The 22,183-nt window shown below is 57.8% G+C and overlaps 1 protein-coding gene across 2 annotated transcripts in view; it reads right to left on the reverse strand.

Annotated features, from left to right (window-relative positions):
• The window catches only part of LOC140000391 (protein YIF1B-like), a 71,311-nt gene that overhangs the window by 7,304 nt on the left and 41,824 nt on the right, over positions 1-22,183 (reverse strand). The gene's annotated exons all lie outside the window — the stretch shown is intronic.

Below are 22,183 nucleotides of genomic sequence, written 5' to 3' on the forward strand. Positions count from 1 at the left end.
GATCTTAGGGAACTTTGAAAACTATGGCAACGATGAGCCCACAGATTTCAACCTGCACATCCCCATCCATGGCAAGCTGCTGGGCCACCTCTTGCTTTTCAGCAGTGGCGATGATTCCATGAGCCACTCAGCTTTGGGAAGTCTTCATCGCATGTACACAGTCGTCAGAGAAGTAAGAGGTAAGAAGGTGTGGTGGGCAATGTCCATCTGCACACAGACATCTGCTGGTTTGTCTGCCTGTTCTCCCTGAGTATTGTGAAGGATTGTTTTTGTGCTTGGTGGAGGCTGCCCACGGAATTCTGCCAGGTTCCCTGGCCTCCTCTGCTCCTCACAGCAGCTTCCCGCAGCATTCTGGCTATCGTTTTCCGCAGAAGCTAGACGCTCACCTGCCGTCCAGGAGCAGTTCTCTGCTGCTGTCCTTCCCAACCCTCCCCAGATCACCTACCACGCTGTTTTGTGGTGTCCCCCAGTCTAAGCCATCGATCGATGAGCACTTCCCAAACCGCATCTTCCCCGAGGAGTGAACAGCAGAGCCAGCCGTGCATCACCAGGGATGGTGACGCCCTCCAGAATGCTCCCTGACTGTTTGCTCCCTGCCGTCTTAAAGGCAGGTGTCAGGGGGCTTCCTGCACATCCTGACCCCGAGCAGAAGGGGGTCTGTGACACGCTGCTACCCCCACGGCACCCAATGCCATTGCTTCTCCTCCTTCTGCATCATCCCTGAGGTCCCTCTTGCTCCCAGCACTCCTCACCTTGTGCTTTACATCCCTGCCCACCACTCTCCTCGCCGTGGGTCTGAGCCTCCCTCCTCAGCCATTCCTAGTGAAAGAGCTTTTCACCATTTGGCAAGCTTGTTGGCAAAGATGCTCTTCCCTACTGACTCTTTGGTGTTTTCCCCTGTTTAGAAAGCTCACAGACAAAGGGCATGAAAAATTATGCAGAGAGACACAAGAATTTGGAGGACACAGCATACCCGTTTTCTACAACATCAACTCCGTGTGAAATTGCCAAGGTAATGAGCTCTGGCCTTGCTGGGGATCTTGTCCGCAGCATCAGCAGGCATCTCGTGTGAGCAAAGGGGTCCAGAACCGGTGGGGCTGGCACGGCCTCACTCGCCCTGCTGAGAGGGTTCCTCTTGTCCCCAGGCTGGGGCTATGCGAAGGCTGCTCCCCTGTGTCCCGGCAGCAGCTCCAGCCCTCCTGGCCACCAGCAAGCCCTGGTTACCTGCAGGGCCAGCACTCTGGCCCCATATGCCAAATCCTCACCCCTTCCCCCGAGGGCCCTCTCTCCAGAGCTGCCCTTGCTGCTCAGCTAAGCAGCACCCTTGGGACACTCAGTGAGGCATGTCTTCGCTCCTCCTTCTTCCCACAGCGGTTTGGAGGATACCTCTTCCCTGCTGAGAGGCTGAAAATCATCCTCACAGCCCTTGAAGCTTTACAAGACTCCAGCATCCATGACAAGCAGGGGGCCTGCAGCGTGCTGGACGCAGCCTTGGAGGTCCCTTTCTACTGGCTGACAGATGTAAGTGGCCTGTGGCCATGGCCCTGCCCTTGAGCTCTTCCAGGCGTTGTTCCTCTCTCCTTCCCTGCCTCCCTCCCTGCCTCCCTCGCACATCGGTGTCTCTTGCGCTCCAGAAGCCACCTGAAGCCAGCAGAGAGCAATGGAAGGGGCCAAAGTTTGAGTGGCAGCTGTGGCAATGGCTGCGGTCTGCTGGCAACACCATTCCCACTTTGTCCCCCAAGGTGCCAACGATCATGGAGTGCATCAGGAGAAACCTGGGCAGCATCCACACAGCATCGGCGCGGCAGTGCCTGGACTCCCTGCTTCTCAGGCTGACCAACATGATGCCCAGGAGAGAAGTCATGAACCTGCTGCAGTTCTCTCCGCCACGTGACAGGTCCTGGCCTTAACATCCTTGAGGGCTTGTTCCGCGTCGGGAGATGCACCTGGAGACTCTCTGCTTGCCACACCAATGGCAAAGGGCAGGACATCCCCAAGGAGCACAGCCCTCCTTCCCACCAATGTGTTCCAGCCCTACTGGGCCAGCCAGGGCTGCAGCAGCCCAGCTGTCCAAGGCAGCCCAGAGTCCCCCTGCCCCCAGGGAACACCAGCTCAGCCCCCTCCTGCCTGCCCAGGCTGGGCCCTCAGTGCTCCCCAAGTCACAGGGGCTGCAGGACAGCCTGGGTCCTCTGGGGCTGGCCCAGTTTGTGGCCCTGCGGCTGAGGCAGCCTCACTGACAGAGTATTCTGGGCTTGCAGCACTGACCTGGCCATGTGGGAGGTGATCCTGGCCATGCCGAGGACCTTGGAGAGGGTTTTAGGAATCATGATACGAGACTTGCCGCTGCGCAACTGGTACACCGCAGACACCGAAGACACCTGCATCCGTCGCTTGGCTGTGAGTTCCCAGATGAAACCTTGCTCCCAGCAGGGCTACGTGTGCCCCTTCAGGCACACAGGCACAGCCCTGTGCCCATCTACCCCCAAACTGCCAGCTCCCGCAGGACGTACGGACACATGGTCCCTGGGGCCGGCAAGCCCCCGTAGCTCCCCGCGCCTGGTGCCTCTTTGGTGCCAGCTGGCGCTGCCCCATCCCTGCCCAAAGGTGGGAGAAGAAGAGGCTGCAGGGAGCCCTGCAGGCCCTGCCAGGCTCTCACTGCTCTTTCTTGCAGATGCTGGCCCAGAATGACATTTCTGAGGAGGACTTTGGTAACCCAGTGCACCTCCAGAGCTACCTGAGGCACCCAAGCCCAGAGATGCGCTTGATGGTTCTGAAAGGGCTCTGCACCGTGTCAGAGAGCCCTGAGAAGGTGAGCGGGCCATCGTCAAGCAAAGCCATGTTGGCAGCCTGGGGCTTTGCTCTTCTGCCCTCCCGTCCCTCCCCGCTGCCAGGAAGCAAGGCAGGAGGCTGGTGCTCAGGAACCAGAGCCCTTTGCCCAGGGTGGTCTCTCACTGCCTCACGGAAGGGAAATGGTGTCTTTCCTACAGGCAAGGGAAATTCAGGTCGTGCTGCCAGACATTGTGGAGGCTCTGCAGGACACCAACACAGACGTGGTGCTGAAGGCCCTGCTTGTGCTGAAAAACGTGATGGCTCATGTGGAGAGGAGGGAGGCCAGTGTCCTGGCTCTGCAGCTGGATGAAAAGCTCCTGCCACTCTTTGGCCACGTAAGTGTGCTGCGGGAGCCCGAGCCCTCAGCTGGGCCCCCTGTAACGAGGGCTGCCCTTCAGCCCGGCCCTGTGGGCAGCGCTCAGGCAGGGCCTTCCCAGTCTCCTCGTCAGCCCAGGCGCTGGGGAGCTCTGCTTGGGCATGGCTGGTGCGGCTGGTGGCGAAAGTGGGGTGGCTGGCGGGCAGCCTGCGATGGCAACCGATTGCGTTGCCCTTCACGGGCACCAGGCCTTGCAGCTGCCCCTGAGCAGCTCCTCTGGGAAGGATCCAGCGCTGAAGCATCTCACAGTGCTGGGAGCTCCCTTCACATCGGCCACGCTAATGCTGAAATTCCTCCTGTCCTCCTCCCTGCCAGGCGTCCAGCCAGGTGCAGGAGCACTCCATCTGCCTCTTCCAAGCCGTGGTGGAAGCTGTGCTGCGGCAAAGGACGAAGGAAATGAAGAGGACAGTTCACAGGAGCCTTCTCCCACTCTACGTTCACATGAGAGACCAGAGTGAGAGCGTAGCAAAGGTACAGATCTCAGAGCTGAGCAGTTATGTGGGCAAGGGTGTGCTGATGCCACAGGGTTGCTCTGGGGGATCACAGAATTTCTAGGTTGGAAGAGACCTCAAGTTCATCGAGTCCAGCCTCTGATCTCTTGCTGTGATCTCTGGGATCTCTCTCATTGTGAGCTGCCTCCGATGGTGGCTGTCCCGTGGCCTTGCCTTGGCCACTGAACCCAGTGCACGCTGCCCCCCACCACAGCCTCCCATAACGCGCTGGGAAAGGCTCGCAGCCCTGCCAAGAGGAGGGGACAGAGGGTCTCCTTCCCAAGGCTGTGCTGCTACCTCCCAACCTCTGCTGCTCCACAGGCCTCTGGGGAAGCTCTCGCCGTGGCTGCAGAGTTTCTGCGATGCAAGGAGCTCAAGCGCTTCGTCCAGACAAAACAGACATGGAGGATTGGAGAGTGCTTGGTAAGGACCCAACTTGGTTTGCCCCAGCTGGGCAAACGCGCCCGGCCAGAGCCCGCTGCGTGCAGCCGCATCCTCGCTCCCTTCCTGCCAGCACAGAGCCCCAGGGGGCTCTTCTGCAGGCCCCTCTGCCCTCCCTGCCCCCAGGATGCTGGAGGAGACCCTGGAGAGGGTGTGCAAGCCCCGTGACCCTGCGTTCTCTCTCTCTCCAGCTGCAGCAGGACAGAGGCAGAGTAGAAGAATACCTGCAGCAGAGCCAGCCCTACCTGCAGGACACTCAGACCCTTTTGCGACTTGAGGCCGTCAGATTCATTGGTGAGCCCAGCCCCTGGGTCCCTCTTGGGGCAGCCTTTGGCAGCCCCAGGCACTGCCCTGTTGCCCCCAGAGCCCCCCGACTGGGCCCTTGCTCCAGGGTGCAGGAGGGGGCACAGCCTGGCTGGCCAGGCCAGGGGCTGCGCTGCTGGGAGCGTGCTGGGGAGCGGGGCTCTGATGGGGTCTCTGTGTCTAGGTCTTGCTGCGCGCTACTGCGAGGACCAGAGCGAGGAGAAGCTGGAGGAAATCCTCAGCGGTGAGTGAGGGCAGTGGGGGGTGTGCTAGGGCTGGGGGGACAGCGGCAGAGGCCCCCGTGCCTTGCCCTGCTCCAGGGAAATGCTTCGGGGCGGAGGAGCAATGCAGCCATAGGAACGAGGGAGAGGAGACGGGGTAGCCTGTGGTGTCAGGGAATGGCCTCCCAGCCTGGAGCTGGGCAGTGCCGCTGAAAGGGTTGAGTGTCCCTGAGGAAGAGTCAGGGGAAAGGGCAGTAAGGCTGACAGAAGGTGGGAGCCTGTTGTAGAGCACGCAACCAGGACGAAGAGGGAGATGAGACAGCCTACAAGCAGCTAGGAGCAGGGTCACGATTGCTAGCCCTTGCTCTCATGGGGAAGCACAATAGCGAGAGGAAAGAGTCCAGGAGATTCCTGGAGTGTGTGAATCCTCCCAAGGGATGGAGGCAGGTGGTGAGGGAACCAGCTTGTGAAGGTGCCCCACTTGACCTGTGGTGCGCAGGTGGGGAAGGACTGGTGGCTGCATTTGGGACATTGCTGAGCAGCAGCTTTCAACGGATTCCTTTGTCCCTCCTGCTCCTCCTGGCCTGGGGAAGAGTCGAGTGGGGCTGGCATGCTCTGCAGGGGATGCCTGGGGATCTCTGCAAGGAGTGGGTTTTCATCTCTGCTCTTCTTTCTTTTGCAGTCCTCCAGCCTTCAAAGAAAGACCCGGAACCCATGGTCCGTTCCCTGGCAGTTCAAACCATACTGATCCTGACGTCAAGGCATAAGGCAATGTCAGGACGGAGATTTCCACTGCCGTGTTGCCGCTAGCCCCGCAGCAGTCCTCAAAAGAGCAATATATATTTTAATAGAACTAGGTTGTTGTCTCGTTATTCCAGCAGCTCCTTCACAGTGACTCGGTGCCATGACGCTGAGCTAACTTGGAGGCCACCAAGGACGTCTTTTCCCTGGGCCCGGTGACTGCATGGCGCCTACTCAACCAGTGAAAGAGTCACAGAACCCTTGCGCTTGGAAAAGGGCCTTCAGCTCAAGTCCAAGCGTCAGCTAACACCACCAGGCCCACCACAAAACCACGGCCCTTAGCGCCAAGTCCACGCATTTCTTTAATAGCTCCAGGCCTGGGACTCCAGCAGTGCCCTGGGCAGCCGGTTCCACCCTTTGCATGAAGAAATTCTTCCTGACATCCCATCCTGTGAGTCCACCTGTGGTAGGTGCGCCCACGTAGAAGAACTGCTCAGCCTCCTGGCAGAGCTTCGGGAGGAGGTGGGCAGGCTGAGGAGCACCAGGGAGTCGGAGAAGGTTGAACTGTACTGTGCCAGCCCTGGGACAGATGCATCAGGCAGACACAGCAGAGGAAATGGAGGATCCCCTACCCTCTGGCCATCAGGCAGAAGGAGTGCATCTCAGTGACGAAGGGATGGAAGTTTAGATCTGCTTGGGGCAGCAGGCGGACCCCTCCTTGCCTACCTCACCTTCCTTTCAGGTGCCCTGAAACAACAGACTCTGGAAGTAATGGACACACAAACGATGATGTGCATGAAGGTCCATCCAGGTTGGAGGGGTTTTCTAGGGCAAGTCAGCCTTCCCCAGTATCACGACCACCTCCATCAAGAAGAAGAGAAGGGTTACTGTCATAAGTGACTCCCTTCTGAGCAGAACAGAGGGCCGCATATGCCGGCCTGACCCAACCCATGGAGAAGTCTGCTGCCTCCCAGGAGATCAGGGTAAAAGGTGTTTCTGGAAAGCTCACTTGCCCCGTAAGGCCCTCTGAGCATCATCCATTATTGTTCTGTCCCCGGGGTTTTTCGGGGCCCGGTGGCAGTGCCGTCCCCTCTGTGTCCCCCTTCGCGCAGGTGACACCTCGGTGCTGGCCGGGCTGTACGGCCCCGCGGAGGTGCGGGGCTCAAAGGAGAGCCCCGAGAGGGCGACGCTGGAGGTGCTGCTGCGCCCCAAGTTGTGGCTGCCAGGTGGGGGCCGCCTGGGGGGGGGGGGGGGGGGGCTCGGGAGGGAGATGGGGTCGGGGCCAGGCTCCGAGGGGCGTGGGGGGGGCTGAGGGGGTGGGGTCCTGGAGTGCTCTGAGGGGTCTGGGGGTGCTCACAGGGCTCCTGAGGAACGGGGGGGAAACGGGGGGAGCCCTGAGGGGGGGCTATAGGGGTTTATGGGGCTCCTGAGGTGCTCAGAGGGCTCCGGGGGTGCTCGGAGGGGTTTGGGGGTGCTCAGGGGGATCCTGAGGGGTGGGGGGGTAATGGGGGGAACCCTGAGAGGGTCTTCGGGGGTGTTCAGGGGGCTCTGGGGGTGCTCAGAGAGCTCCGGGGGTGCTCAAAGGGCTCCCGAGGGATGTGGGGGTGCAGGGGGGAGTCCTGAGGAGGGCTCTGGGGGTGCTCAGGGGGCTCCTGAGGGGCAGGGGGTGTAATGGGGGGAGCCCTGAGGAGGGCTTTGGGGACTCTGGGAATGCTCAGAGGGGTCTGGGGGTGCTCAGAGGGCTTCAGGGGTGGTCAAAGAGCTCCCAAGGGATGCGGGAGTGCAGGGGAGAGCCCTAAGGAGGGCTCTGGGGGTGCTCAGAAGGGTCTGGGGGTGCTCAGGGGGCTCCCGAGGGACGTGGGGGTACCGGGGGGAGGGCCTGAGGAGAGCTCCAGAGGGGAGCCCCCTTCTTGGGGGCTATTTTGTGACACTTTGGGGACACTCTGGGGATAATTTGGGGACAATCTGGAGGCACATTGGGGACACCTTGGGGGCTATTTGGGGACACCCTGGGGACAATATGGGGACACTCTGGGGACGCACCTTGCAGGCCCTTGGTGACGTAGTGGACGTCGATGTTGTCACCTGTTGTCACCCTGTGCCCCCCCCTCACCGGCGTGCAGCCCCCACTTGCAAAAGAGGCTGCGCTGGGGGAAGCCGCTGGCCCCCACCAGCTGCCTGATGACGTGCAGCTCCGCCATGCCCTGCGGGGACACGGGGGGGGGGACATGGGGACACACACACATGGTGTCACCCCACCCCAGAGGGGGGGGTCCATGTCCCTCCCAGGGGTTTCTGCACCCCCTCCAAGGAGCTCCCCACCCCCTTGCACTGCACATCCCAAGCCCATCGCAGCCCCCCCCACCCTCTTGTTCCCCCAATTGCCCCGTCTGACCCCCCCAATTGCCCCCCCGCCCCCCCCACTGCACCCCCGCCCCCCCTTTTACATCCCCTTACTCCCTTCTCCCCCCATTGCCCCCCCAATTGCCCCATCCCCAATTATTACCCCCCCAGTCCCCCAATTGCCCCCTCCAGCCCCCCCAAATTGCCCCCCATCCCAAATAATTACCCCACCAGCACCCCCAATCGCCCCCACCCCAATAATTACCCCAACCAGTCCTCCAATTTCCCCCATCCCCACTAATGACCCCCTCCAGCCCCCCTCATTAACCCCCACCCCCAATTGCCCCCCCAGGACCCCCTTCCCAACCAGGACCCCCCCCCCAGCAGTACCCCCCCCTCCCCCAAAAAGACCCTTTTCCCCGGGCCCCTTCCCCGCGTCTCCATCCTGCACCAGTCTCGAGACCCCCAAGTACCGGGGCTGGGGGAGTTGGGGGGGGGGGGGGCGTCGGTCTTGGGGGTGCTCGGTGCTCCCCTGTGTCCCCCCCGCGGGGGGGGGCTCAGCACTGCACCCCGTAGCGCTCGAAGTGGCCCAGGATGACGCCGAGCTCCAGGCGCACGGTGCCGGCAGCCCCGGTGCGCAGCCGAATGCGGTCGCCGTAACCGGGGTCGGGGGTAAGCGGTTGGGCCCCCCCCCCCCCCCAGCCAAAATTGGCTCAGGCGCTCCTGCCAGGTCCCCTGGGGCCGCCAGGTGACGCAGGTCAGCGCGTGGCACCCCGGGGTGCTGGGGATCTGGCAGGAGCCGAAGCCCATCAGCTCGCTGCGCCCCAGGGAGCCCTGGTGCCACACCTCGAGGTGCAGCTTGGGTCAGCCTGGGGGGGGCGACAAAAGGGAGGGGGCATTGGGGACAGTTGGGGACAGGTTGGGGACACTTTGGGGACACCTTGGCGGCTATTTGGGGACACTTTGCAGACACCTTGGGGACACCTTGGGGACACTCTGGGGACGCACCTTGCAGGCCCTTGGTGGCGTAGTGGATGTCGATGTTGTCACCCGTTATCACCCTGTGCCCCCCTCACCGGCGTGCAGCCCCCACTTGCAGAAGAGGCGGCGCTGCAAGTATATATAATCCTCTATACCTAGAGGATTGGTTATCTACTTTGATCAATCAAATTTGATGTATGTGATGCTGCTGGGGATGATTAGTATACATTGTGTGGAACAATGAGTTGGGTGAAATATTCTAGATATGGGAGTCCAATAATTGCTAAAAACTTGTTTATAAATCTTGCAGAGAATATTGTGAAAGCATTCTCTTGTGGTTCAGTTGGCCTTGGCCAAATCTGAAAACAAGACACGGATTAATGATATTCAAAAGAAAATGAGGGATTGTGATATATGGAGTGGTAATTCGTGTGGAGAAAATGGTTGATATTAATAAAGAAGGGGGAGATTTGGGAGTGTGGCCATGGGGCTTGGAAAGCCCTGTGGTTGAGATAAAATTAGACTCTTAACGAGGAGGCCATCAGGAATGTAAAAGAGTTTAGAGGGAACCAAGAAGGGTGATTCAGGAGACTCCATGCAGGCTTGGGTTTCTTGTTCTCCAGCCAGTAAGGCATGGAAGCTCCTGGGTGTTTGCTGTTGTTGTTACATTCAAAGTTGTTTGAGCAATGAAAAGTTGTTTTGAAAAGAACTGCTGTGGAGAGAAGGGGTGTCCTGGTTTAAGTTAGAACAGAATTAATTTTCTTCCTAGTAGCTGGTGGAACGCTGTGTTTTGGCTTAGGATGAGAAGAGTGCTGATAACACCCCGATGCTTTAATTGTTGCAGAGCAGTGCTTATACTAAGCCAAGGACATCTCAGCCTTTTGCTCTGTCCTGCCAACGGGCAGGCTGGGGGTGCAGTAAGAGCTGGGAGGGGACAGAGCCAGGACAGGTGACCCAAACTAGCCAAAGGGGTATTCCATACCATCTGACGTCATGCTAAACAATATACAGGGGTGGCTAGCCGGGGGAGGGGGCCGGACTGCTCGGGGTTAGGCTGGGCATCGGTCAGCAAGTGGTGAGCAATTGCATTGTGCATCACTTGTTTGTACATATTATTATTATTTCCCTATTATCACCATGTGCCTGAAGCTGGCCTAGAACACACTCAGGGAAGGGCCCTCCCAGCCCCAGCCCCAGCCCCAGCCCCAGCTGGCGGTGCTGCTCTGCGGAGTGAGGGGGCTGTGGTGCCCAGGGCACAGGGACACTCTGCAGGGCCATGCTGGGCAGGCTGGGAGGCAGACCCAGCTCATGGGGTCACTGCCATTGCCCCAGGGCCGCAAGGAATCACGCGCCAGACTCCTTTGCTGGGGCTGTGTTGTGGTTTAACGTGGCCAGCAGGTAAGCACCACACAGCTTTTTGCTCACCCTCCCTCCTCCCTCTCTGGAATGGGGGAAAGAAATGAGAAAGTGAATCCTGTGGGTTGAGATAGAGACAGTTTATTAAGGAAGGAAAGGGGAGGGGAGGGGAGGGGAGATATCATAACTTGTGGAAACAGACAGCTTTCCATCCGCTAGCCTTCTGTGACTCTGTACTGCAATTCCGTTCAACTGGTTACTCCTTTATTATCCAAACTCTCCTGCAACTCCTGATACTGCTAACTTGTCACAGATAGCACAATCACACAAAGGTTGAAACGTCTGCCTGCAGACATGAAAGGCTGACAGAATGGAGCATCTGTCCAGGGGAACCTTGAGAAACTGCAGGATTTTGCCTACAGAAACCTCTTGACATTTACAAGAAGAAAAGCCTCATCCTGCACCAGAGGAAGAGGAACCCCACACATCAGGGCAGACTGGGACCCTGCTGAGTGAGCAGTGCCCAGGAGGAGGAGGGCCTGGGCACCACGAGGGATGCCATACGAGCTCACCAGGAGCTCACCAGGAACCAGGCCAACTTCCTACAGAGCTGCCTTATGAGGAGCATGGCCACCAAGAAAATGTAAGTTACCATGCTCGGCTCCGATCTGATGAGACACCACACAGCCAGCAGGGAAAGAGGTGCAGGTCTGTGAATCTCTTGGACAGCCTGGTGTGGAGAGGAGCAAGCACACTGGAAAGGCTGAAAGTCCCAACAGGCCTGAGGTCTGTGTGTCAATGGCTAGGGCTCTTGTCTCCGACAGCGAGGCCTATGAGGAGGCAGCTTCTTGTTAAAGCACCAGGGTCTCATTGCCTCCTCACCAGCCATGAACCAGGCAGGAGTCGTACCCTTCTCCTGCACTGGGCCATGGACATCCCCATCTCCTACTGCCCAGGAAGAGCCCTGAGCTCCTGTGTGAAGGGAAAGGATCTCCCTTCCCAGGAGCCTGGGGTCAAAGCCTGTTTTTCAATACATCAGTGTCACCTTCACATTTGTCTACCTGTCCTCACTGCCTCCAGTGTTCTGCTCTAATGAGCTCCAAGGGAGGCTGTGTCAGTGCCAGCAGAGTCCCCCCTCAGGGGGACACTGCAGGAAACTTGCATCTGCCTTGGATTTCTTGAGAGATTTCTTCAACGCACTCTCAGTGCCTGAGGTTCATGGGCTCATCGCCAAAGCCCCCAGAGGGCTGATTCCAATGCCTCTGCTGCTGATCTGGGCTGGGCTCCTGGGACAGGGAGAGCTCCTGGCAAGAGGGCCCTGGTGCAGAGAGACAGCTCTGCCCAGGAGCAGCTCCTCTGCACAGCGCAGAAGGGCTGGGGGCTCTGACCCCCATGGGGAGAGGAGAGGAGAGGAGAGAGGGGTTGGAGGCAGTTGGGAGTGGGAGGGTGCTGAGAGCTGCCTGCAGGAGAAACCTGCACAGCCCTTGACAAGGTAAGTCTCTGGCTGCAGGGCCATGCAGCTGCAGCTCCTGGAAGGGTCTCGTGCTGGGTCTTGTTTCTGGGAGGGCGGTGGGCAATGCAGTAGGCTGTGAGAGTCCTGCTGGATTGCACTGCGAGGTGAGGAAGTCTGGCAGAAGCCCCTTGGAGTGGCCTAAGCCAGGTGCCCCTGACACCCTAGAAGCCTCGAACACCCTGCTGGTGATGCAGGGCTCTCTGTCAGCTGCCCCATAGCTCCTGCTGCATGGAGGTGCCCCTTGGCAGGGCCCTGGTGGTGGCAGGGTGCTGCAGGGCAGCGCTGAGCACAGCCGCATGGGATGGGGTCTGTGAGCACAGGCGGGGGAAAGAAGAGTTTGGCCAAGATCAGCAGGAACAGAGTGGCCAAGAATCCTCTAGGTACAGCATGTTGTGTGCCTGGGATACTGGAATACCCCAGCGTGTGGATATTCACCTGTCTGTGGGGTGTTTTCCTGGGCTTCAGGCTGCTCTCCAGCAGGATGCAGCTCTCTCGTGGCATCCTTGTGGCATCCAGGCGTCCCAAGGAGAAGACACCTCCTTGCTAAGGCCATGTCCGTGCTGCTGGATGTCTGTCTGTGGGCAGCTGGAGTGAGGCCTCGGCAGCCCTGGCTAGGGGGGAAGAGCTGAGATCCTGCTCAGGCCCCCAGGGCCAAGGTAAGGATTCTGTCCAGCCTCACTCGGACTGGGGCTTCTCTGTTCTCAGCTGTCTCCGTTTTTTTCTCAGCGTAACACGAGTATGATCGGTGTCCTAAGCATTACAGGGGGAATTATAAGAAAATACAGCAAATAAAATCTCTCTTGCTCTACAGTGTGGTCGGATGAGTTGTTTGCAAAAAGACTGCATGGCTCATTGATCTGACAAGTGGACTGCACTTGAGTTTCCCCCACGGTCCTGCTTCCCTCCTGCTGCACAGCAGGAAGGACTCCTCTGGAGCCCACAGCAGCCCCTGCTCCCAGTGTCACACGCAGCCAGCACCACCCAGAGCTCAAGCAAGAGAGCTGCAGAAAGGTTCTCATGCAAAGAGAGAGGCTTATCTGCGGGCTTTCCAGGAGATGAAAGAGGTTTTCCTCATTGAAGTCTGTTCTTTTTTTTTTTTCTCCTCTTCAAAGATACCTGTGTCCAAAGTCAGCAAATGCCCAACAGCAGCTCTGTGAGCGAGTTCCTCCTGCTGGCATTCGCAGACACGCGCGAGCTGCGGCTCCTGCACTTCGTGCTCTTCCTGGGCATCTCCCTGGCTGCCCTCCTGGGCAACGGCCTCATCCTCACCGCCATAGCCTGCGACCACCGCCTCCACACCCCCATGTACTTCTTCCTCCTCAACCTCGCCCTTCTCGACCTGGGCTGCATCTCCACCACTCTGCCCAAAGGCATGGCCAATGCCCTCTGGGACACCAGGGCCATCTCTTACCACGGGTGTGCTGCACAGGTCTTCTTTTTTGTCTTCTTGGTCGGAGCAGAGTATTCCCTCCTCACCGTCATGGCCTACGACCGCTACGTTGCCATCTGCAAGCCCCTGCACTACGGGAGCCTCCTGGGCAGCAGAGCTTGTGCCCAGATGGCAGCAGCTGCCTGGGGCAGTGGCTTTCTCAGTGCTGTCCTGCACACAGCCAATACATTTTCCCTGTCCCTCTGCCTTGGAAATGCAGTGGCCCAGTTCTTCTGTGAGATCGCCCAGATCCTCAAGCTCTCCTGCTCAGATGCCTACCTCAGGGAAGTTGCTGTACTCTTATTTACTCTTTCTTTAATCTTTGCTTGTTTTGTTTTCATTATGTTGTCCTATATACGGATTTTCAGGGCTGTGCTGAGGATTCCCTCTGAGAAGGACCAGCACAAAGCCTTTTCCACGTGCCTCCCTCATCTGGTTGTGGTCTCTCTGACTGTCAGCACTGGCATGTTTGCCTACCTGAAGCCCCCCTCCATCTCCTCTCCATCCCTGGACCTGTTGGTGGCCGCTCTGTTCTCGGTGGTGGCTCCAGCAGTGAACCCCTTCATCTACAGCATGAGGAACAAGGACCTCAAGAATGCCTTGTGGAAACTGATGACTTGATTTGCTTCGGAAACAATAATTTCACAGTCTGTTTCTGCAGATTACTCAGAATATCACTTACACAGAGCAACCTATATTCCCTTTTTTGTTGTTTTTGTGTGTGTGAGTGTGTATTTTTAGTACTGGTATTACTTAGTTTTGTGTTTTGTTTTGTTGTTGTTTCTTTTTTCTTTTTTCAGTTTAGGTTGCCCAATAAAATGTCATTTTTGTCCCACTCCCAATTCTGTACGTGTGTTTAGTGTATGTACTGAGTCTCTGTCCATGTGGAATTATGGTCTCTGTGAACTTTTAACGAAATAAAACAGCCTACACTGCCTTCTTTGTCTGATGTCCTTCCTCCGAGACCTGGTCTGGCTCTGCTGGGGCAGTGCCCATTTGCAGAGGAAAAGAGTCCCATTCCAGCAGCACAGCCAGGGAGCACCAGCGCTTGGGGCATGCCAAGCTGCTCTCTTGCCTCTGCCGCCCTCTCCTGCTGGTGGGGCCAGGCCCGGCTGCTCCTGGAGCTTGGTGCCAGTGCTGTTGTGGGGCTGTGCTGGGACTGCTGGCAGGTTAATGTTTCTTGCAGAGGGAATTAGCATCTGCCAGCAGAGTCCAGGGTATTGGCCGGAGCAGCATGAGCCCATAAAACAGGTGGAGCCCGCAGAGCATGAGCCTGTGCAAGGTGAATTTAGCAGAGCTCAAGTGCTCAAGCTGCTGCCAACAGGCAGAGGAGAGCTCTGCAGCCCCACGACACGCAGTAGCCCCAGCAAAGGAGGCTGGTGACTGATTCCTTGCAGCCTTGGGCAATGACAGTGACCCCATGAGCTGGGTCTGCCTCCCAGCCTGCCCAGCATGGCCCTGCAGAGTGTCCCCGTGCCCTGGGCACCACAGCCCCCTTGCTCTGCAGAGCAGCACCGCCAGCTCGGGCTGGGGCAGGGGCTGGGAGGGCGCTTCCCAGAGTGTCTTCTAGGCCAGCTTCAGGCACACAACATCTGCATGTCAGAGTGATCTTTGCTGTGTGCAAGGAGCTGAGAGACCAACAACAGTCATGGGGCTGGAACATTGCCTGCAAGGTCCCACCTGCCCTAGCACCTCCCAGAACTGGCACGGAACTGGTTCACATGCATCAGAGGGTCTGGGAGCCCAGCAGCAGTGCCATGGGCTTGAAGGATCACAATCAGATCACTTCTACCTGGGCAGGTCCTAGGCCAAAAAGGGGGTGTTTTGTAGGTATGATATTATGAGGCGGTGGTGCCTCAGAAATTCTAAGTCCAGCAGGAAGTGAATGGCTGTTAAATGGCCTTTGAGGTGGCTTCTTGGAGAAATAGCTGGCAGCTCATCCCTTGACTCCTGGCTGGGATCTATGCCATTAGGCTCATATCTGCAAAAGTACCTGAAAGGCAAGCAGAAGGCACTTGCTGTGCCTGTAGTTTGTGAGATCCGCTCTTTCCGAGTACCTGGTAGGCCCCATAAAGGAAGAGGTCTTGGATAGGGCTTGTCATGTCAGAGGTGTCAGCTTTTCCCTGAAGTCATCCTTCAGGACTGCTTTCAGTTTTCAACACAGAGGGGGCCACTGCCTCCAAGATGCCTGGGGTAAACTGAACCATGCACGAGGGCCTGGAAAAAGTCACCCTGGCTGCATAGGAGCCGTTCTATATCCAAAAGCTGGAGGCAGCAAACAAATTTTTAGGGTGGTACGGAGCTGCAGGGCACATTGTGCAGAATGTTCTTGCAGCCTTTATGTTCTTTTCCATCCTGGCTTCGGTGCTGCGTCTGTCTTAAGAAAGGAGTAGCCAACAGAGGTAAGACAGACACTGTGAGATCATGAAAGCCATCAGAAAACTACCCTTAAGAAGATGACTGATATGGGGAGGTCAGAAGAAGCCTGGCCAGGAGAAATGTGAGATTTGGGAGAGAGAAGAGGCCAGCAGGAATCAATGATTTCTGGGAGGCTAGAAGGTTCAGGCAATGTTGATTCTGCTGTAGCACTGACTTAAAAGAGTCATGTAAAGACCTTGCCCTATTTTAACCAGCAACATTAATCCTTAAACCTAAATGCTACTGTACACACTGTCAGGAATTCACTACTCTAATGCCTGACCTCAACGCATCCCTTGAAGCCAAAATTCATCACATAGCCCCTTCCCCTTGTTTTTACTCTCTTAATCACTCTGATCCCTGACCTTAACACTAGCATTAAAATGCTCTTTTTAACCCTAGGAAACTGCCTGAGAGACCTAAACAAAACCCTAAACCACAAAGCTTGTCCATACCCTAAACACAGACCTGATACCCACGTAAGAATACCAAAACATTCCCATTCAAACTTTGCTTAATCTTTAACCCAGTAAGGTGGGCCCTAGTCCCTAGTCATATACATGAACACCTAACACCCAAAACCCCTGTTCCTGTGCATTAACCTCCTCACCTTCAGCCCCTCTACTAAGCCTTAACTTTAGGCCCGTCATCCCTTGGGACAGGGCAGGAACCATGAGGTTGCTCTGCAGTCATGGCACTCAAAGCTGAATGTGAGGGGCCATGGATCTCATCAGATTGTGGGCCACAAGGAGGAGACAGGGGAGAATGCTCTGATGAGCTCAGCTCTGCCTCAGGATCTCCTGCACCAGCAGGGGAGTGTGACTGTGGTGGTCACTGTGGGGTCACTTCTGTCTCTGCAGTTGATAGGGCAGCAGCAGGATCATGTCACAGAAAGGGACTGAGAGGTCACTTCAGTCTGTAGGTGTCAGGTCACCCTTGACTTAGAGCTGGGATCGGTACTTTTCGGCTGACATCTGCCAGTGGCCCTGGTAGGCCAGCAAAAGGCACCTGGCTGGCATGCTGACTGTGGGATCCCCTCTGCCTACATACCCAGGAGGACCCATGCAGAAAGAAGGCCCACATATGGGTTGTCCTGTCCCTTCTGCTTGAGTCCATGACTGGACAGCAGCAGGCCCATGGCTTGGAAGATGCTGGTGCGGTGACTTCTGTCTGGTTGGCTGACAGGCCGCAAGGAGCCTGATGGATTGGGATGCCTACTTTAGGAGGGGGTTCCACCCTGATGGAGCTTTCTTTTGTAGTAGAAAAGAGTAGGAGAGAAAAAACTGCCACAAAGTGCACTTTGGAATGTTGGTGCTGGCCACGAGGAGGAAGAACTGTCCCTCAGAGTGTTGTGCTGCGTTGCCAGAGGTCACCCAAAGAGCGTCTGTGATCAGAGCATGGCTTTGTGTGAGAAGGAGCAGCTGGGGAGGGTTGATGAGACACTGGTGAAATGATGGAAATGCTGGGATGAGAGCAAGGTGGTGAACAGAGACGGGTGTCTACAGTCCTCAAAGAAATAGGTGAAAGTCATCAAAGTCAACAAAGTGCTCTGCCGGGCACTGCCCAGCCCAGCCCGGCCCCTGCCCACCTCTCCCCACCACCCTGCCCTCTCTCCAGCCCAGCCCAGCCCAGCAGCCCAGGCTGGGCTGGCCCCAGGGCAATGCCCTCCACAGGCTGCTGCAGGGCTCTGGGCACGGCCACCCCAGCCCCAGCCCCTCACAAGGCACCGCAGCTGCTGGGACAAAGTGTGGTGGTTTTACTCAGGTGGGCAGCCGAGCTCCACCACAACCGCTCTCTCACTGCCCCTCTCCTCAAAGAGGAAGGGGGAGAAAATACAACACAGAGAACTCGAGGTTTGAGATGAGAAAGGTTTAATTAAATGGAAAGGGAATGGGGAGGAAAAAAAAAAAGAAACAAAAGAAACAATCAGTCCGCGCGGGAGCACGGAGAGAGGGAAAAAAAAATTATTCTCTACTTCCCATCAACGAGCGGTGTTCAGCCACGTCCTGGGAAGCAGGGCCTGAGGGTCCGAGCCACGGCTGCGCTCGCGTCAGGCAGCACCCTGGGGTGTCACCAAGTGACGTCACAATGGGTGCCCACCCAGCCCAGGCACGTGTCACAGTGGCACCCATTGTGACGTCACTTGGTGACACCCCAGGGCTCCGCTTTATAAGAGCGCAGCCGTGGCTCGGACCCTCAGTGTCGGTGCACGGCAGTGACGGACAGGGCAGGAGCACAGGGCCTTCGAGGAGTCCCCGAGCATAGCCCACGTCCCACAATGCCGCAACCGCCCGCCCAGAGGAGCCGCCGGTTTCTCTCTGAGAACTCTCCCTCTCCAGAGGCTCCTTCTGAAGGGGATGAGGAGGGAGGCATGCCCCCCAGGCAGCCCAGGCTGGCCTGGCAGGAGACCTGGTCTTCTAGGGGCAGCAACCGGCCAGCAGAGGACAGCTTGCTGGCAGTGGAAAGAACCCCAGTCGAGGCCTTTTTGCCGGCAGAGGACAGCAGCCCGGCAGAGGCCATTGCTCAGGCAGCGGGCAGCAGCCAGGTAGAGGAGAGCCAGGACGACGTACAGTGGCTGGATCCCAGTGAGTCAGGGTCTTCGGGATGGGGTGGGGAGGGTTGGGGACACAGAGACCCCTGCCTGACTCCAGGACTCCTTCCCTGGGTAAAGCGGCGCTTGGGCTGACGGGGCCGAGCTTCCTCCGCAGCACCACAGAATGCCAGGACGCTTTGGGCTGGGGGGGACCTCGGCGATCACGATGCTTCCCCCCAGCCCAGGCTGCCCAAAGCCCACCCAGCCTGGCCGTGGGCAGTGCCAGGGAGGGGGCACCGCAGCCTGCGCCAAGGCCTCACTGCCCTGGGCGTGAAGGAGAGAAATCCCTGCCTGTCCAAAAGAAACCTGCCCTCTTTGAGGTTAAAGGTGTCACCCCTTGTCCTGTCGCTGCAGTCCATGATGAAGATCCCCCCCCAGCTTTCCTGGAGGCCCCTTTGGGCACGGGGAGGCCGCAGCGAGGTCCCCCCGCAGCCTTCTCCAGGCTCCACAAGCCCAGCTCCCTCAGCCTCTCTTCCCAGCGGAGCTGCTGCAGCCTCTGGGCATCCCCGCGGCCTCCCCACGGCCTTCTGGGGCTGGGGCCCTTCCTCTCCTCACCCCTGCATTCAGCCCCTCTCTGCAGCACTCTTTGCTTTCCTCCTTTCCAGGTAAGGCATGGAAACTGTGCAGAGACAAGGCCGTGGAATTCATCAGGGCGTATGTCAGAGGCACAGAAAAGGTAATGGCAGCCGCTTGCATCACAGCTGTGCTCCTGGCGCTGCCCTCCAGGGGTCCCACACAGCCCCAGACCCCTCAAGGCTTTGGTCCTGCTGGCCGTGGGTGTCCCCCTAATGCTCTGTTGGTGTCTTTGTGGCTGCCAGGACGACGAGGAGCAGAAGATGCTGTTCCTCAGCAAAATCTGCGATCTGTGCACATGTGTCACAGAGAGGGGTGTGCCGATGAACTTGCATGGCTTCTGCAGCAAACATAAGCTGGTGGAGAACATCATGGTGAGAGGATGCGCAGCGGGTTGGGGAAGGGGCAAGGCCCCCCGGCACCAGCCCCCTGGGAAGCGAGGGCTGGGGCAGCGCTGGCTCTGCTGCTGCTGGGTGCCGGCGGCTCCAAGGTCTCATCCTGCTTGTGCTCTGCAGGCGCTGCTGGAAAAGGAGCCCGTGGACAGCTTGCGCACAGCATTCCGGCAGAAGGCCATGGAGACTGTCGCCCTCCTCAGGTGCGTGCCCAGCCCCTGGTGGCAATGTCCTGGTGGCCCTGAAGCTGGCAGGGAGGCTGCCCGTCCCTCCCAAGGATGCCTGGCCAAGGGAGGTCCGTGTCCTCCTTCATAAGCCTCAAGGCACTGCGTCCAACAGGCTCCTCTCTCTCTCTCCTTCAGCAACACCATATCAACAGCACTGCGTGGCAAAAAGGAGAGACTCCTGCGTGTGTGCTGCAAGAGCATCTTCTTTCTGCCTCCCGAGTCAGATGTGCCAGAGACAGGAGTGCTCTACGCCGAGGTATGTGCTGGGTGAGGTACCGGCACCCCCAGTCCTGCTGAGCTGCTGCCTTGCTTCCCCGTGCTGACACAACCAGAGACCAGTGCAGGGCCGGGGCCCAGATTTGCTTTCCCAGCCTCGCCCCTTCCCCGACCTGATCTTGTGCTGCAGGAGGTCTGCACACAGTGGCTTTCTAGCCCCAAAGCCACCCCTGAACTCCCGAGGGGCTCAGAGCCAGCTCCTGGGGGTGAGGAGGGCCACAGAAATAATTCGATGCTCTTCTGTCCTCCCTGCAGACTATGAAAGCCATGGACACCATGCTGGCGGCCTTCGTACTCAACTGTCCCAACACCAGTGTCAGCATAGAGTTGGAGAATATCTTGGAGGTTTGGCATTTGCAAAGAATTTCCAAAGAATCCTCTCAGGTCTCATTTGCAGACCACTGTCAACCCAGCAACTTCTCTCCTCGCAGGTGATGCTGGACTTTGCCCACTCCAAAAACCCAGCTGTGTGTGAGAGAGCTGTGAGGAGGATTGAGAGTCTGGGTGATTTCATCATCAGCTATTTTTTGAGCGAGGTAAGGCACAAGGAACCCTCCACCCTTTCCTGCATCCCAGAGCATCCTGCCACTCAGGGGTGCCTGTGAGGCAAGCCTCGATGCACGTGAGTGCCTCTGAACCGTGAATCGAGGGTCTTCGTCCCTCCTTCGCCCCTGCTCTTCCCTTCCCAAGCCGTGCTCTCTCAGGGACTGGCTCTGCCTCCACTAAGCCCTTTGTCTCTCCTCCCTTCCTCACCCAGATCACAGATGACTATGAAAAATACAAGCACAGCTACGATGATTCCAGAGAGCTCTACATTCCCATCCTGGGACAGCTGCTGGGCATCCTCTTCATTTTCACCAGTGACAAAGATTCCATCAGATTCACAGCTTTAGAAACTCTTTCTCACATATACAAAATCATCAGAAAAGGAAGAGGTAAGAAGCTGTGGTGGGCAGCGTCCGTCTGCACACAAACATCTACTGATTTGTCTACTTGTTTTCCCTGAGTTTAGTGGGGACTGTTAGTGTTAGGTTAGAGGTTGGACTCGATGATCTTGAGGTCTCTTCCAACCTAGACATTCTGTGATTCTGTGAGTATTGTGAAGGATTGTTTTTGTGCTTGGTGGAGGCTGCCCACGGAATTCTGCCAGGTTCCCTGGCCTCCTCTGCTCCTCACAGCAGCTTCCCGCAGCATTCTGGCTATCGTTTTCCGCAGAAGCTAGACGCTCACCTGCCGTCCAGGAGCAGTTCTCTGCTGCTGTCCTTCCCAACCCTCCCCAGATCACCTACCACGCTGTTTTGTGGTGTCCCCCAGTCTAAGCCATCAATCGATGAGCACTTCCCAAACCGCATCTTCCCCGAGGAGTGAACAGCAGAGCCAGCCGTGCATCACCAGGGATGGTGACGCCCTCCAGAATGCTCCCTGACTGTTTGCTCCCTGCCGTCTTAAAGGCAGGTGTCAGGGGGCTTCCTGCACATCCTGACCCCGAGCAGAAGGGGGTCTGTGACACGCTGCTACCCCCACGGCACCCAATGCCATTGCTTCTCCTCCTTCTGCATCATCCCTGAGGTCCCTCTTGCTCCCAGCACTCCTCACCTTGTGCTTTACATCCCTGCCCACCACTCTCCTCGCCGTGGGTCTGAGCCTCCCTCCTCAGCCATTCCTAGTGAAAGAGCTTTTCACCATTTGGCAAGCTTGTTGGCAAAGATGCTCTTCCCTACTGACTCTTCGCTGTTTCCCCCTGTTTAGAATGCATATTGAGAGAGGACATGGTAAATTATGCAGAGAGACACAAGAATTTGGAGGACACAGCATACCCGTTTTCTACAACATCAACTCCGTGTGAAATTGCCAAGGTAATGAGCTCTGGCCTTGCTGGGGATCTTGTCCGCAGCATCAGCAGGCATCTCGTGTGAGCAAAGGGGTCCAGAACCGGTGGGGCTGGCACGGCCTCACTCGCCCTGCTGAGAGGGTTCCTCTTGTCCCCAGGCTGGGGCTATGCGAAGGCTGCTCCCCTGTGTCCCGGCAGCAGCTCCAGCCCTCCTGGCCACCAGCAAGCCCTGGTTACCTGCAGGGCCAGCACTCTGGCCCCATATGCCCCATCCTCACCCCTTCCCCCGAGGGCCCTCTCTCCAGAGCTGCCCTTGCTGCTCAGCTAAGCAGCACCCTTGGGACACTCAGTGAGGCATGTCTTCGCTCCTCCTTCTTCCCACAGGGGTTTGGAGGATACCTCTTCCCTGCTGAGAGGCTGGACATCATCCTCACAGCCCTTGAAGCTTTACAAGACTCCAGCATCCATGACAAGCAGGGGGCCTGCAGCGTGCTGGACGCAGCCTTGGAGGTCCCTGACTACTGGCTGACAGATGTAAGTGGCCTGTGGCCATGGCCCTGCCCTTGAGCTCTTCCAGGCGTTGTTCCTCTCTCCTTCCCTGCCTCCCTCCCTGCCTCCCTCGCACATCGGGGTCTCTTGGGCTCCAGAAGCCACCTGAAGCCAGCAGAGAGCAATGGAAGGGGCCAAAGTTTGAGTGGCAGCTGTGGCAATGGCTGCGGTCTGCTGGCAACACCATTCCCACTTTGTCCCCCAAGGTGCCAACAATCATGGAGTGCATCAGGAGAAACCTGGGCAGCATCCACACAGCATCGGCGCGGCAGTGCCTGGACTCCCTGCTTCTCCAGATGA

The sequence above is a fragment of the Anas platyrhynchos genome, chromosome 33 (genome assembly GCF_047663525.1).
Source record: "Anas platyrhynchos isolate ZD024472 breed Pekin duck chromosome 33, IASCAAS_PekinDuck_T2T, whole genome shotgun sequence".
NCBI classification, from domain to species: domain Eukaryota; kingdom Metazoa; phylum Chordata; class Aves; order Anseriformes; family Anatidae; genus Anas; species Anas platyrhynchos.